This window comes from Sturnus vulgaris, chromosome 8 (genome assembly GCF_052056855.1).
Source record: "Sturnus vulgaris isolate bStuVul1 chromosome 8, bStuVul1.hap1, whole genome shotgun sequence".
Classification (NCBI taxonomy): domain Eukaryota; kingdom Metazoa; phylum Chordata; class Aves; order Passeriformes; family Sturnidae; genus Sturnus; species Sturnus vulgaris.
The window spans coordinates 7,272,161-7,285,007 of NC_142250.1; positions in this window are offsets into that span (position 1 = coordinate 7,272,161).

The window sequence follows — 12,847 nt, forward strand, 5'->3', positions numbered from 1 at the left end:
CCTATCTGTAATCTCTGGCTCCTATTGCATGGCTTCCTACAAGCTGTGAGATGGGCCCATGCTGGGTTTTTTTGTCACATTCCTGTACCTGTACCTAAGACACAATCTCATCGGGCTGTCACTGGGACATTTTCCTTCTTTGCCAGCCTCAGCAGGCAGTTCATAAGGGTGAGTCTGCACTGGCACTCTGGAGCTGAATTTCCACTCTACAATCTAGGCCTGTCTGTCACCCACTCCCTTCCACTCCACCTCCACATTCTCAAACAGCAGCAGAATGTCCCAGAAGATTCCACACCTGGGCAAGAATAGTCAAAAGTCTGCCTTTTCCCAAAATCCTCTATCTAAAACAATCCACACTACAGACACATGTCATTTAAAAGGTGCAGACAACTCTGTCTCTCAACTCTTGCGCTGTGCAGGCCTGGAGCTACAGAAAGGTGTGTGAGGCATCAGGGCTGCTGCGCAGGGCTGGTGACAGATACCACAGGTACCCCTGAGTGTCGCCTGGACCCCCCAATACCTGCAGAAACTCACAGCACCTTACAGGGCGCCAAACAAAAATGGGGAAGAGAAAGCAAAGGAAATGACTCTGCACAAGGATGTGGCAGATGTGGCAGATTTTTCTTGCTTATCCCAGTGTGAATGGAGTCTTTACCCCTGAGTGAGTGAAGCATCCACCAGTGAGGGGATGCTAAACTCGACATCAAAAAGACAGTCAGCATCTCCTAACATTTGTAGGCTTATCACATCTGGGCCTCATTCTGTCTACTTTTGGGATACTTGGTGAGTATTGACAAAACATCCTAGGCCCATATGAAGCAGTGAGAAGGAAGTTCAATTCTAAAAGTGCAAGATTCCTAGACGATTTCATTTCTTTCTCCTTCTCTTCTGCCATGACCCATTCAGGATCAATGACAGGCTGTGAGACAAGAAAGCACAGATCAGTCTATTTCTCAGAAACAGCAACTCCCTGCAGCTGCTTCTGAGATCCACATGCAACAGGTCACAGGGAGACCCTGTGACCTGTCATTGCTGTCAGCAGTGGGACCAGAGAGAAATCTGACTCAGTCCCACTGGGCCAGTGCCTCAAGGCTCCCAAATCTCTACAGTCAAAACTGCTGCCATCCTGCTTCTGCCTTCAGCTAGCAAATCATCTCGTCCCACAGCTTCCTCTCTTCCCTCAAGATGTCCTTTGCAACTCCACAGACCAGCAGGCAAAGCAAGGAAACAGCACAGACCTGCTGCAGCTGGAGCACAGCTGCATTCCAAGGCCAAGAAAAGGCAACACTCCAGTCTTTATCCCCTCACAGCTCTGAGGTGGTTTCACAAGTGCCCTTTGGCCTTCTGGGCTGTCAGGGCTCAGAGGCACTAGCAAGATTCACTTCTAACCTCCCTTAACACTAAGAGGGAGACAGAGTGACCGGGGCCTTTCTTACCAGTCATCGCTGTCGAGCAGGGAGAGTGCCTCCCGCAAGGACTGCTGTGGAACAGGAGAGGCTGTGTCCTTGTGCCCGTTGCCACAGAGCAGCTCCTCTCGGCGCTCGGCACCAGTGGCCGTCTGCGAGGTCACTGTAAGGAGAGGGTCAGCCCTGAGTGCTGCAGCCCCGGGCAAGGCACGCGCCATGGAGCGGCCTGCAGCCCCAGCTCCCACACAGAGTTCCATGTGCTGCACACTGGCACTGGCTCACACACTTCCCTGCCCTCTGCCACCTTGGGCTCCTTGCTTTCTGACAGCTCCCCAGCTGGGCACAGCTCCAGGCTAAACCTGACAATTGCCCACACAGCAATTGCCAGCTCCCAAGTGCCACAGGTAGCACAGCCAGCGGCAGTTCCTGAGGCCGCAGAACTCCCACTCCCTGCCACACTGTGCCCACCAGCGGGACTGGCTACCCCAGGAGGAAACTTCCAGGAGCCTCTCTTGTCCCAGCACCTTGATTGCCTCCAGCCCTGAGGACAGAGACACTGCAATTCCCTGAGGAAGACCTGCAGCTGCCTCGTGGCAGCACCAAGCCAAGCGTGAACAACCCAGCCCTGCTGGGCCCGGCTGAATCCTCATGGAGCAACTCCCAGGGAACAGCCATACCAGACCCATCACGCCTGACCGCGCCTCTGATCCCATTGACTTCAAATAGTCTAGACAGCAGGTAGCTGAGTGCACATACATGTTAGCCTACTATTGGGAAAGGAGGAGTTTATAGATTTTATTCTTTCCTAACATCAGGAATCTTTACTGTCTCCGAGGTACACACTGGCTGTATTTCAAACATGCTGAGTGGAATTTATTTGCCGTCAAATGGACGTGTGTGCACACTCTGCAATGTCTAAGCTTTCTTTTGTGGAAAAATGTAATTTCCAGTTTAGATAATACATACAGAAGCTTTCCAAATGCAAACTGAGGATAAAAACATTCAAATAGAGATGCAAATTGTTGACAGATGCACTCTCTTGATAATATGTTGTCCTGGGTTTACTGTAATTAAGGTTTTTTTGTTAGGAAAAAAAATTACAAGGTGTGAGCAAAATCAGATGATACATGCATTTCTTATGAAACCCATTTGTCATCAAAAGCACTGTCAATCAAAAATTTCATGTCATGCACTCCAAAGCTCATTTTCTAATGTGTAGATGAAAACAGCTGAGCTTTCAAAAATGATGGAGTATAAATATGGCACAGAATCTAGATGAAGTAGTCGAGAATCAGTAGGGTTTTTGTGCTACTTTGCATGATCTCAAAAATTGTGAGGGAAACTGTAATATCAAAAATATTCAGACGAGAGCTAATCTGGGTATCACTGATGTACCCCTGTCACTGACATAAGTGATGTCCCTACAGAAGTATGTAGACATACACATCTAGATTCCATAAGAGTGGAGAGCCATGTAAGGCTCGTTCTGGCCAATTCTGAATGTGGAAGTAGCATCACTAGGAAAGAGCATTCCAAGTGTCATTCCTAGATCCCTTCTTCTTATCTCACCTTACTTGGGATCATAGCACAGGCAGACTACCCAGAAAAGAGAGATAAGAGCCACCAGGGATAATGTGCTGTGCATATGCTGCAGGCAGCAAACAGCCTGGGAGCACCAGGCAGCCCCTCCTGGCTGTCATCTGCTACACACAGCCACTCTATTTGGGTGTTGTGACACAGGAGACACTGCTTGTTCCCTCTTGGCATTGCAGGCCATGGGATGGCAGCAGCCACGAGCCATTGCACACTCGTGGCAGCTGCAGCACGACTGCACCAAGCCACTGCCTGCCATGCAGAGACAAGCCTTGCTGGGATAGCAGAAAAGCTGGCTGCAGAGCCGGACAGCAGCACAGGCAGAGGGCCCAGATGGTCAGTGGACAAGTGATGGTGGTGGCACTCGTAGGTGCACAGTGAGCACACCCTGGCACACTGCCCCGCACCTCATCTCTGCAGTTCCAGCTGGCTCCTGGCACCAGCGCTGTACTTTTGACTATCAGGATGGGCAAAAGCCAGAGCTTAGGCCTTTACCACTATTTTATTCAGCTCAGCTTTCCAATGGATCTCTAAGAACCAACTGCTGATGTACTACCAAGCTGGAGTAACTGCAAAGTAGATTTGCTGTTCATTCTCAGGACAGGTTATGGACCAAAGAGCCCAGCTGTGCTGGCTGAGGCAGGAGGCAGTTTGTGCTCCTTGTGCAAGGAAAAATCCATATGGGAAAAAGCTGCCATGGAGCAGGCTTACCTGAGGAGTTGCATGGGACACTGCCTTCCTCCTGGATGATGGGCATACTGGCCACTGAGGGCACCTTGTCCTGCTTCCTCAAGACCTTCTTCTTCAAGGCACTACCAGGGTGTTTTCTCTGCACACTGGAAGCTGTGCCATTGACAGGTGGTAGGCTAAAGCCTGCAGGGACCAAAGAGGAGCTTGTAAGTGGAGTGTGCTGGACATGGTGACAATGGAAATGGCCAGAAAACTGGCTGGAGCTGGCTAACATCTCTTTGTTATGCCAAAGAACTTCAAGTAGTACACTGGCACACTAACATGGGACAAGCATCACAGAATCACAGAGACCTTTGGGTTGGAAGGCCCCTTTAACCACCATCTAGTCCAACCCCTGGGAGCAGGGACATTTTCATCAAGATCAGGTTCCTCAGAGGCCCATGTCAACTGGCCTTGAACACCTTCAAGGATGGAGCAACAACAGATTCTCTGGGCAAAACCTTCCAGCATTGCATCCTCTTCATTATAAAATATACTCTCTAATATCTAATCTAAATCTACCCTCTTCTAGTTTAAATCCAAACTGCAGTGATACTTCCCCTAAGAAACAAGGAAAACCCAGTATTGCTTTACTTTCTTTTGCTTTCCTGTTTGAGAGTCTGGCTGGGGAAGCTCCCAAAAGAAAGTGCAGATAACCTTGTGTGATGCCCTCGGCGTAAGTGCTGCCCCCAAGGTCCCTGCTGCCGCCCCCGGGGCAGAGCAAACAGCACTGCAGCCAGAGCCCCTCAGCCGGGATTCACTCGGGAACGCTGCTTGCTCCTGGGGCTACAACAGAAGCACTGGCTCGGGGCTTCAGCACAGCTCTACAGCGCCAGCTCCTTGGCAGGGAGTGGCGGGAGAAGGATCTCTGGTGTTTTCATTAGAAGGAATTGAATTTGGTTTCTTCCAGGTTGCACCTTGGCTGAAAAGCATTCTCCTGGACTCACCTTCCCTGGAAGCCCAAGTCTCTCCATGCCTCTTTCCAAGAGAGAGACTGAAGACCCAGGCGACTTTGCAAGAGAGAATTTTCCATTATGAAAGACTTTAGAGGTGAAGGTGGGAAGCTGATATTCTGTTCCTGACTCTGTGAGGCCATGGGCAAGACACTTCATGCCTCTGGATTTTTCTTTGGACAATGGAAATCAATCCATGCAAGCTTCCACTCAGATGCAAGTGGAATAGCCGCCCCATCTGATTGCAACACTGTGCAAAGGGCAAGCAAGGGGTCAAAAAGGACCACAAGTGTAGGCACCACTTACTTGCTTCAGCTGCATCCCTGGGCTCAACTCTCTGTGGAGGCAGCTGCAAAGATTTTTTCTCCTCTCTCCTTTTCTTCATCTCTTCCTCAAAATGCTCCACATCCTTTGCTAAGTTCTTTGCTCTAAGTTCATCCTTTGCTCTAAGTTCTTTTCAGCCAACATGCACAGTGCAGCACGGATCTAGTTGCAATGGAAATACATCACAGCCTGTAAGCAGAGACTAACAAACCAGGCACAACATCTCATCAGGAGCACAGAGTCCATAGAGTGCCATAGTCTTGAATCCAGCTCCATACACTTTCCAACAGTTTGAGGAGAATATCTCCCATCCTCACTATGACAATTACACACAGTGAGATGGAACACTTTGGTGCCACAACCTTACACTGCTCCAAATGCCATCTATGATAGGAAGCCCTGCTTGATGCATGAAAATCATAGGAATGCTCCAAGACAAATGAAGAGCTCCCATGACCAGTGAGCAGACAATTCAGTTCCTACATACCATGGCAGGAGAATAAAAACCATGTGCAATATGCAGCAAGAAGAAGTAATTAGGTGCTGCTTAACACTCCTGGCCAGGAATTGCAGCTGTTTCTCACTTCCTGGCTTCTGAAGGACTCAGCTCCAAAGGACTCTGAATGACTTGGTCTCTGAGACCAGGAGACCAAAAGGAAGGAACATGTGAAAACAAGGTGCAGGATCACTGATACTGATGAGCAGAAAATTTGACAATGAGAGGGCTGTGAGATACAGCCAGAAAGGTAACCAGGAAAAACAAATGCTCCCATTTTATTTTGCAGCATTGCTTATATTCAGCATTAGAATCTTTGCTTCTCTGCTTCTCAGGGTGCCCTTTGCCCACCTTCACTGATATGCAGCTTGCTCAGCCATTCAGCACTTCTCTAAAATGGCCTTTGCACATAAAGAATGATTCAGCCATGACCTTAGCACCATCTCCAAACCAGTGACTTTGGCACCACTGGAAATAGCCAAGCCATTCATTGCTCTGTAGCAGTCAAATACATTCCCAAGAGAATTCCCATCCCTCAAGAGTGGAAGATGATGATTTTCAGGCACATTTTGGACCAAGCACTAAACAGCCACTGGAAAGGAACTCTGCTCATCCCTGTGCTTATCCCTTACCTTTCCAAAGCCGTCCCTCAGGTCTTTGTCACTTGTAAGACCAGGACTCGTGGGATGATCCATCTCCTTGGCCTGGCTCAGTGGGAGGCCTGCTACTGGAAGCAAAGGTTCCTGTAAATCTCTGGCAGACTCAAGCCCTCAAAAACATCATGCTGGGCAACAGGCAAGACAGGTTCCAGACTGCAGAGCTCTCATAAGACAGAGATGGTGCATGAGATCAGCAAGGTACATATGCCTGGACCCTATCCCAGTGGATGGGCTACTGGCAGCAGACATGACATTACTGTGTTGGCCAGCAGACTGAAACCTGCTACATGATGTAGGCCTCAGCCCCCCAATGCTGGAGAGCCTCTGTGTTTGATAGGGAAGGGCAGAGATGGAGATTGCTCTTGACAGAGATTCTTATCTGCCCTTATGCTGATTTTAGTAAACATCTTCTTTCCGTTTCCTAAAAGAACTCCCAGATTCTAATACCTTATGCATTTAGATCAACATCTTCTTCACTTTGTTGGAATGTTTTAGAGGACATGAAAGGAAAAACTTAGGATTGCAGGAGTGTTACCAAACATAAATGGTTTTCTTGACACGAGATAATTCATTTTCCCCAAGGATTTTCATTCTAAACTGTATGAGCTTGGGCTACTTTCGGGCCAGCCTGACTAAACGCTGATTTTCTTATTGTAAGTAGAACAATGTAGCTCATTCTGAGATAGTCTCCAAAACAACTGTTAAAATTCAGACCATTATTCATTCTATACAACATCTTTTAACCTTTAAGAACTTGAAATCAAGTGGCTGCAAAGTGTAAGAAAACCAGTGTTCTAAATCAATACTATTTCATTGTGCAGATTGGCCAGCTTAATCAGAAGAGGGAGTTAGATATGGGCTTTATGAGGAAGGAGGGAAATCTGGGTAGAAGGCGAGGTCTTGGAAAATAAGGGCATCTGGGAAGTTGGCAGGGAAACTCCTGACCCCAGGGTAACGTTCTTGGGAACATGGCAGCCAGTCAAGTCTGAAAAATGGACACACAAAATATAACAGAGTTTGCAATGCAATTTTTAAGCATCTAAAGCTCCATATATCAAGAGACACATTTCCTGGAAACTTCTACATAGCTGCACATGGAAACATGCTCCTGCCAGCAGTCACTTGAGGCAGGACAGGGGCACACCCTGACCCACTTGCACAGAGTTCCCACGGGAACACCTTGGCCTCTGGGATGCCCTGGGACAGCAGGGAACCCAGAGCCCTGTGCTTTCCAGCAATGGATCAGCTGCACATGCAGCCTCCTGCTCCTCTCCCTGCCCCACAGCTCAGCAGCCCTACAGCTCCACGCGGCACTGGGAGCAGCAGAGCTGATGGCAGGGGGCACCTGCAGGGCAGGACTGTTCCCTGGCAATGTGCACAGGCTTTCCAGGCTGGCACAAGAGCCTTCCTCCTGCCAGAGAGCGGTCCAGCTCCCACCTTACCTCTGTGTGAGGCTGAGCCATGCTCATAAGGGAACAAGTGAATTAGCTGAACTCAAACCTTTACAATCAACCCATCTAATGGGTGAGGAATCCAAGGGGGTTTTGAATTATTCAGAAAATCGCTTTGTTTTTATTTTTCATGAAACTACCACCACTCTAATTCCTCTGAGCAATCTGGAGCTGGCAAGCCAGTAGACAGAGCTTCTACTTATTTGCTTATGTGTTGCTCATTACCATCCACTACTTTGGGATCCCTTTCCTTCCAAGCAACTGGCAAACCACAGTGGTCTCCTAAATTTGACAATTACAACTAGGAAGGAATTGCTTTCCAACACTAGTTTTCACGGCCTTTCTATCTCTAACTCCCACTTAGTTCTGGGTTGCCTTTAGTTGGTCACCTCAACACGGAGGTGCTGACACATAAACATTGGCATCCCGTGTTAGAAGGAAAAGAATCTTTGCACTGCCCATTACAAATCCCCAGTATTCAAGGAGCCCAAATCTGCAGGGAACAAATTGACCATCCAATTGCAAATTGACACTTTTGCTCTGCTTCATTCCTCCATCGCTTTACTGCCTGCTTCCTCTTCTACAGAGATATCCAAACCCAAGATAAACATCATCTGCCTCAGAAGATTTCTGATCTTGGCGAATACCTAAAATACCAAATTTTCTTAATGGAAATAGCAGAGGGCAGGTCATTTTGAAATACTCTTCAAGTGAGGTGTTAAAACTCGGAGAACTACTCAGTCTTCACATGGCATTGCACAGGATAAAACCGTAACGCAGCCAAGCAGTAAGAGAGGAATAACGGTCTGAAAACTGGGTTATTTTCTCCTGTAGAATTGTCCAGTCAGTAATAAAAAACAGAAAGGAAAGGTCTAGTGTGACAGGACATTTCTAGTCCAGAATGAGTCCAGCAAAAATGTCACCTTCCTTACGGAGCAATACTTCTCTCTAGCTGCATAAAGTATTCCAGCTGTGTATCAGCAATTAAGGAGTCATCCCAAAGGGGCTATACCCAGGATTTGATAGAACTAACCCTGAGCAAAGGGACCAGGGGATCTGATACCTTTTTTTCTGTATCAGCAAAATTATTTCTTCAAATTTCATCTCTTCTATCATTACTTGCCAAGAGATGGCAAAGGAATGACAACAAAATTTCATGGAGGCTTTCAACTTGAAAGCATTGCCTGACACAGATGCACCAGAGACCCCATTTTGTCTGCCACAATTCTACTTCTCAGGGATCAGCCAAGGCAGGGATGGGGGGACAAGGCAGAAGGCATCTCCTCCCCCAGCCTCAGCCTGCAACACTGACACAGACAGAGAGAGCCGGGCAAGAGATTTGTCTTCGTCAACCTGCCATAGGTGGCTTTGGGCTTGTGCTGTCAGAGGATGACAAACTCAGACCCTGCATAGGCTGCATCCATTTGGAAGTCTGCTTCTCCTTAATTGGAAAATTCATAAGGTCTTTCTGTCACAGGAGGTTTCCCTATTTCTCCCAGTGAAAAACCCGGCAATTTCCTTCAGATCTGAAAGAGTTCAGCTCAGAAGCTGCCCCAAAGAAAGGTGTTCTCCTTCAAAAGTAGGAGGAAGTAGTGGGAACAGTTCTCATTTCATGCTAACTGCCTTCTTATTCTATAGTAATTCTGACACTAGAAAGGCTGCAGAGAAATAAAAGGCGTGTGTGGGATGGAGAGGAATGTATCCTTTGCCTGCGCTGCCTATCCAAGGCCCCAAGGTCCCACTCCAGCTCCTGCCACTCAGCACTTTACACTGGAGGAATTTTTACTGCACCACTGGAGCACACTGGCAGTGACTGGGCTCTGGGAGAGTCCATTGAGCCCATCAAGAAATTGAAATGAATTTACAGATGTTTTTGAAAAAATGTTTTTTAAGCTATCCTTCAAAATGTCACCTCTGATTCAAGATTCCAATGGTCATTTAAGGACAGACATGCCCTGTACCTACCGGCATGCTCTGAGTTCTCTCTGCTTCTGCTGCTGGATCTTGGCCTTGAGAAAATGAAGGAAAAAAGAACATATGAGGATAGAGAAAGAGAGTGATACAAGAGGTGTAGCATGAAAGGAGGCAAACCTTCCTAGTTTGGTCACTCTGATGAAGGAGGAAATGTAACATAGAAACCCAACAAGATGCAAAGCTGATTAATTGTCCTTAAGCTTTCAGTTGCTGCAGTCAGACAGAGCTGGTCAAGCTTCATCTGAAACAGAGCACTCATTCTCGAACTTGCATCCCAACTCCCCAATTCTGCTGTCTCTCCTTTTGGAGCCAAGGGGCTCCTACAGGCTTTCTGCAGCAGCAAGAGCTGATAAGCTGAGACACGAGTCCGTATGGAGGGCAGCTTCTCTGGTACTGCTGTGAAAGCTTGACTTTGCCTGCTCGTGCCTGACACTGGTGTCAGTCTTGTGCTGCATGTGGTCAGAGCACTGCTGTGTTCTGAGGATATTCCACCTCCTTACTCTATCTAGAAGAAAGAGGCTTTTTCCAACTCAGCTGCTAGGCAAGGATATCAAGATTGCACTTTAAAAGACCTACCTAAGCTTTTCAATTGGAATAATACTTCTGTGAATCGTTCTTTATTGTTATCACTCAGATAATCTTGACAGCTACATTTTCTCATGCATATCCAAGCCAACATCTGCCCATCATCTATAGAGCTATAACTCTTCCCTTGCACCTTGCCCTCTTTGATTTTAATCCCAAATCTAAAAATTAAATATCCATCTGATTATATATCTATACCCCAAAACTGATGGGATCTCATTTCATAGTGGAGGCCCAGGCACAGAGAAGTTACGCCTGACATTTACTTGGGGATCCCTTTGCTTCCAAGCAATTGGCAACCCACAGTGGTCTCCAGAATTGGACAATTACACCCAGGAAGTCATTGCTTTCCAAAGCTGCTTTTGCTTCTCTCACTCCCACTCTGTAGCTGTGTCTTACTTCCACCACATCTAAAGGATTAATACCCCAAACCTACAACTACACCGCTCTGTTTTAGGTTGGGTTTGGTCGGTTGTTAATATCTCTCCTTACAATAAAGGAAATGTTGGCACATGAAAAACATCACCCCATGTTAAAAGTAGAAGAAGCAGCACCAGAATGTGCAGACACTTCTCCAGTAGCCAATATTTGTCCAAACATATTCTTGTGTATGCTGAAGGTGACAGTCAAGGATCACAGTATTCAATGATCTGTAGGATCCAGACCCACGCAACAGAGTTCCCAAATGACACCACAAACATTACAGAGGGAATCAATCAACAAGTCCAGCAGAGGACCTATCTTGAGATGCTTCTAAGCCCTGTCTCCTCTTCCCCCCCACCACCTCTGTTCCTGGGACATATTGGTGTGGGGTTTGACATGGATCTGGATCATCAAAGATGGGCAAAATGATGACTACACAGAGGTTCGCTTAAATACATGGGAGAGCTGATTGTGCAAAACAACCTCACGAGATGCAAGCAGAACAGCAATGTGGAGCAGCAGACACCTTGGCTTACCTCATCTCCTGGGAATCTTGCACATCCAGCTGCACAGAGCTGAGCAGAGACCCTACTGCACTGCCAAGATGAGGACATGCTGCTTTGTGTATAGGGGGGATCAAAGGCAGTCCCAATGACGCCTTCTTCATATCCCCACCACAGGGATACAGCAAGGAAGCCTGGAAAAAGTAGAACACAGTCCTCAGACATAGCATCCAGTCTTGCCCTCATTCATGGCTCAAGACATTTAGCCATGTTTTCAGCTGGGACCTGGAAGGAAAAGACAAGGCAAATTGATGGAGCATCTTTGCACAGGATTAGCAAAGCTGGCCTAGGAAAGGGAAGTGGTGAAGGAGAGCCCATGTCCCAGATTTGCCTCATACTAACAGTTCTGGATATGGGGCTAGATTCCTGGGTGGAATCCACATATTTGGCATCAAGATGTTCAGGGGCGCCAATGTGTCCACTGGCCTTTTCGATGGTATGGGAATGGGTTTAGATCACTATTCTCTCCCTGCCCCTTAGGCACCTCATAGCCATTGCTCATCTCCTTCTATGTCTCCACAAAGCCATTCTGCAGGATGTCAAAACCTGCTTTTCTCAAGCCCCTCATTTCTTCTGCTGTTGCCCTTCCCTCTTACAGTTCCCCAGCAGCCTTTCAGCCCAGAAGCTGCTGAGCTCTCGGGATGCTCAGAGCTCTCCAGCTCCCACACCTCCATCATCTCAGGCTCACTGGCATTCAGGAAGTTCAGCACAGCTCCCTGCCCTGCTGCTCTCTGGAAGGTCTCTGCCTGCCCAAGTTGCTCCAGGGTCCCCTTGCCTTGGCCAGGAAGGGAGCTGGAGGCAGAGGGGGCAGATGCACACTCTTCCTTAGTATCCCATCCTTTCTGGCACAGCTAAAGAGCCAAATCAGGACCTGTTCAAACTCCTATGAAAGGATCAGGTCCTGCCAGGGATAGATTGAGGACTTTTTGAGGAAAGGTAAATTCAAGTACACAAGCCTTTGATTGGACATTCTGTTTACCAAAGCTGTTGTTCATCTGCATCCTCCTGCACCCCACGGCAAACCCAAAACAACTGCAGGTGCTGGTCCTGCTGCAAAGGCAATCGTGTGTTTGGACTCTGGGCTGCTCTCCCCATGGCCACCTCCCATCCCTTCCCTCTGGACAAAGCCATGCCAGAGCACACAGCTGCCCAGAAGCTGATGAACTCTAGAAACAGCATCAGAGACAACTGTGCACAAGGCCATGGCTGTACAACTCAGAAGCTGAGACAACCTGGAACTGACTTTGCAGGACTGCCTCTTCCAGCAAACACATTTTTCCATCCCAACCAGACACAGCAAACCAAAACCAAAACCAAGACTTAGACATGGTTCACAGATATCCATAGGTTACTAAATGTAGAAGGATTGCTTGGCCAGATTGGACAACTTTAGCAGCTGTGACAGCTTGTTGGGGTTTTCTCAGCCAAAAGACAGAGGAAGAACCACAGCTGAGCATACAAACCATTCAAAGACCTCTCCTGCTCTTGTTACACTCTGAGGATGTGCAGTCTGCACTGCACACCCATTGCAAAGACAGCCTGAAGCACGGTGTCCAGCTGAGGTCTTCCTTGGCTCAGCTGCTTCCCTGGGCTCACACCATAGGAAAAGTTCTCTGAGCTCTGCCTACAGGGCATCAGCTGAAAATCTGGAGCACAGGACTTAGCTTGGTTTCCTTACCTTATGTCCTTTT